We start from the raw sequence: 5,000 nt of genomic DNA, 5'->3' as shown, positions 1-5,000 counted from the left end.
GGATGGCTAGGTGTCAGGTAGTGATTAGAGAAATGCCGGGGACTCTCCATGTTAAGAAAGAAAAACAAATCAAGGACAACCAAATAAACAGAAATAACTTCTTTAGTCCATGGAGTGAAAACATAGCCAAGAGATGGCAGCACAGCATTCCTCGACAAACCCCCCTACTAAGTTTGAACGACAGGCAACAAAAAAAAACTATATGCATCTACTGATCATATCTGAACGCACATTATCAGACCCTCTTATGTATTCGATAAAGAAAGAATATGGTTGCAAACTTAATGCCCAACGCATAAGGCGGTCATTCTTATTTTTCATACTACTAAGATACTTAAGAGGTGCATGATCAGTTTGAAGAACAAATTCTTTGCCATACAAAAATTCTTTAAATCTTTCTATTCCCCAAACAATAGCAAACAGTTCTTTTTCAATAGTAGAGTAATTTAATTCAGATTTATTTAATTTCCTACCTGCATAGCAAACTGGTTTAAACACACCATCATGATCCTGCAATATAATAGCACCCAAACCATGATAAGACGCATCTGTTCGCAAATAAAACTTCTTTTCTACATCAGGCAACATCAAGATAGGAGATTTTAAAAGATGAGCTTTAAGATCATTGAAACATTTAAGTTGATTATCAGACCAATTCAATTTATTACCACAGTTTTTCTGCAATAAATCATTAATTGGAGCAGACAAAATAGAAAAGTTTGGAATAAATCTGTTGTAATATCCTAATGTTCCCATAAATGAACGTAAGTCCTTCTTTGTTGTTGGAACAGGCATATTAACAATATCATCTACTCTGGACCTAATAGGTGATAAACAGTTATTTCCTAGTTTATACCCAAGATACTTTATTTCATTGAATGCAAAGAAACATTTATCAGGACCAGCTGTTAGGCCATGGTCACGAAGTCTTGAAAGAACTAACTTTATATGATTAAGATGATTACTCCAGGATTTACTGAAAATAACAATGTTATCAAAATAACAAGATACATTTAATAATCCTGACAACACTTTTCGCATCAATCTCACGAATGTTGCACATGCGGTTTTAAGACCAAATGGCATCACTTTAAACACCATTAACCCATACTTGGTAGAAAAATCTGTAAATTTCATAGCTCTAGGATCTAATGGAACCTGCCAGTACCCCTTACATAGGTCTAATTCAGTAAAATATTTAGCGCCATTCATTTTATGTAAATCGTCATTTATACTAGGCATCGGTTCCGCATCAAATTCAGAATATTTATTAAGAGCTCTAAAATCAACACATAAACGTATACTTCCATTAGGTTTTCGTACAATAACAACAGGTGAACAATAATCAGAAGTTGAACGTTGAATAATATCCATATCAATCATTCTATCTACCTCCTTATTGAATTCATCGAGCAAACTTAAAGGAATTGGGTAATTCTTAGCTCTGATTGGTTCATCACTTTGCAATTTTATATTATGAGAAATAGTCTTAGTACGACCAGGTGTATCACTCATGAAGTCTGTAAATGACTTCAATAAACCTTCAAGATCATTAATTTTATCAGATGACAAAGATTCACAAAAGTTATAATTACCAGAGTCTTCATCTCTTGATGGCAATTCACAACAATTATTGTCAGTAATGGCAATAACAGGCTGTACTTCAGCTTGAAGAGCTGAAAACAAATTTGATGAATTTAAAAGATCATTTACTTCTTGTTGAATTACACTAACCTTAGATCTTCTATGATAAGTCTTAAGCATATTTGCATGATATAACTTTAATCTATTTCCTACTTTGACATAGTAATCAACACCATTAGAATGGACATCAGTGATTATATATGGACCTTTCCATTGCATAAGGAATTTATTTGAACTATTTGGAAGCATAACCAAAACTTCATCATTAACTTTGAATTTACGAGAGGTGGTTTTCTTATCAAAATACTCTTTATATTTCTTGGCACTAACCTTGGCATTATTTACTGCAACTTCAGCCATGCTCTGCAATTTATCTCTAAGGTTAATTATGTATTGATAACTAGTAGTTCATTCTCCATCAATACTATTATTAGATACCAATTCATGCAAAATATGTAATGGACCTCTTACATTTCGACCGTACAGCAATTCAAAAGGACTGAACTTTATACTATCATTTGGAATTTCCCGATATGCAAATAAGGCAACATTAATGTATTTATCCCATTCATTCGGATTATCAATACAAATTTTCTTTAGCATATTTTTCAAAGTTCCATTCATACGTTCAACCATTCCGTTACAAGATGCATGATAAGGACTGGTGTAAATGGCTTTGATACATAATAATTTATTAATTTCAGACATAAGATCAGACTTGAATTGAGTGCCACGATCACTAAGGATTTCTTTGGGTATACCAACTCTACAAAATATCTCCATTAATGCCTCCGCTACAGAAACTGTATCAATATTGCGTAAAGCAACTGCTTCGGGATACCGAGTAGCCATATCTATCACCGTAAGAATATACTTATGACCTTTCTTAGTACAAGGAGTGATAGGACCAACTAGATCAATAGCAATACGTGAAAAAGGTTCATTCACAATGGGCATTGGCACTAAAGGTACTTTCTTTGGTTTACTGCTGAACTTTTGACACGAATGACAAGATTTACAAAATCTATGTATATCTAAGCTTGCCCTCGGCCAATAGAATTTCTGCATGATCTTATCTATAGTCTTACGAGATGAAAAGTGTCCCGCCAACAAAGACTCATGTGCTAACTTCATTATTATATTACGGTACTGAACTGGCACAACTAACTGTAATTTTCCCACATCTTCAGGTTTACTACTTTCAAGACACTTGCGATATATTAAATCTCCAATATTTACGTACTTAACTGTCCGACATTTTAAGGTTACACTTTCTTCGTTATCAAGCAACTTACGGATACTAGCAAGTGAAGGACATTCTTTTTGATACTCACTAAATTCATCAGAATTAAGACCATATTCCTTATCCAAAGATTCAAGATTACTAGACATAGGACGTTCCTTTACTTTATCCTTAGCTTTTGCTCTCGTTACAACATTAACGTTAACGTTACGATCAGAAACAAACTCATCACCGTTTATTAAACTTAAACCTGCATCAACATTATGTTTAAGTCCAGGTATAAGACCAATAATGACATCTGCGCAACGTATGGGGGCAACAATAGCTTTAACTTTACCAGAAAAGAATTTAGACTCAACAATTGTATGCACTGTATTTAGGTACAAAGGTCTACCAAGATAGTCATAAACTTTCACTTTTCTGCCACGAGGATAATTCAAAGGTACTAATGTATCTCTAACAACCACGGTATTGCACCCAGTATCAAAAACTATCTCAACTGACTGGTCAAAAATCTTTCCATCGGTATCAGTTACACAATTATGCAATTTTTCTTCACGGCCAAGTACTACACCTATTTTAGGCACTACTTTATCAGATTTCTTATTTAATTTGTACACAGGGCAATTAGGACGAATATGACCAACTTCACCACAATGATGACATTTAACATTAGAATCAGATTTAGTTACCGAATTCGAAACTTTAGGAGACTTTGTAATATTATCAGCAAGAGGTTTAGCATGAGGTTTAGAGGGAATCTTATCATTACTCTTACGGCATTTCTTCATACCATGAGCAACTAGATATCTATCTGCACTCTCAGCAAGTTGACATGAATTCTGAAGTGACTGTTATAGCAAAAATGAACGAAGATCATGAGAACAACTAGACAACATTTGATCAAAAATCATAAAATCTCTAACAGTTTCATAATTTTTCTCTACATTTGCAAGTTCCAACCACTTATCAAAATATTGTCCCAATTTACAATTGAACTGTACAAAACTTTCGTCAGTATCAATAATAGAATCTCTAAACTTCCTTCGATATACATTGGAATTTATGTGAAAAGCTTTAAGCAGAGCTTTCTTAAGTGAAACAAAGTTATTGACAATATCGCTAGACAAGCTATAATAATTTTCAAAGCTCTACCACGCAATAGAGTTCCCAATAACATTGAATAATCATCTTCTTTCCATTTGTAAAATTTCGCTAATCTCTCAAAGCGATCTATGTACAAGTCGCTTTTCGTCTACGGTCTCGTCAAATGGTGGAATTTTAGGCAAAGAAGACCTTAAGGGATCAACAATGGGATTAGGATCTGGAGTGTAATCAGGACTAGATTTCAATTTAAGTAACTCTAATTCATGTTTTCTCTCCTCGTCTGCTTTCTTTCTCTCTCTCTCTAGTTTATCTAACTCACGCTTTGCGACTCTTTCTTCTCTTTCTTCGTCTGCTTTCTTTCGGATCTCGTCATATTCTATCTGAAGCTTTAACTGTCTATGTACAAATTCATCAATTTGAGTACCAGTAAGGCCTTGTTTAATTGCACTGTCAATTAATGGTTTAACATCCATAATGAAAATTAAAAATTTACACACGATAAATAAACATACGTCCAAGTTTTATTCCCTTGAAAACAAGTGAACGAAGATTAGAAAATTACACTACGCGAGTAATCAAACATTGGAAAATTCAAACACTACCTAATAAAGGCGAAGTTTAACTTTGACCCACGCATAAATTATTTAACAGACTGCTAAGAACTAGTCACTTAAACAAGCCCATTATAAGACTAACGCAATTACATTGTTAGCAAACACCGAATCTCAAAACTAATTCATAATGTATTGCTGTAAACAACTTGCGCAAACAACTTTATATAAGTTTAAGAACGTACACAAAAATTAAGCATTTAATCAGATACTCAACCTCTAATTAATGCAATTATAATAATACTAATGCAAAAGTTATTGCAAGCATATAATCAAGATACATAACCTCTTAATTAACGCTCTAAACAAAAACGCATTGCAAAACAAATAAATATTTTAAGTCACAAACAGGACAGCGACATACCACCAGCCACAAATTTTCCATAACAAACTCC

General features: G+C 33.5%; 1 long non-coding RNA gene across 1 annotated transcript in view; it reads right to left on the bottom strand.

Moving 5' to 3' along the window:
- LOC137659517 (uncharacterized) overlaps nucleotides 1–1,157 on the bottom strand; it is a 4,055-nt gene extending 2,898 nt beyond the window's left edge. The window contains exon 1 of the long non-coding RNA XR_011047565.1: nucleotides 1–1,157. This exon is cut by the window's left edge and continues 6 nt beyond it. This is a non-coding gene — a long non-coding RNA (uncharacterized lncRNA).
- Between the last annotated feature and the right edge of the window lie 3,843 nt (nucleotides 1,158–5,000).

The sequence above is a fragment of the Palaemon carinicauda genome, chromosome 20 (genome assembly GCF_036898095.1).
Source record: "Palaemon carinicauda isolate YSFRI2023 chromosome 20, ASM3689809v2, whole genome shotgun sequence".
In the NCBI taxonomy this organism is placed as follows: Eukaryota; Metazoa; Arthropoda; class Malacostraca; order Decapoda; family Palaemonidae; genus Palaemon; species Palaemon carinicauda.
This window is presented reverse-complemented; position numbering and strand designations above follow the sequence as displayed.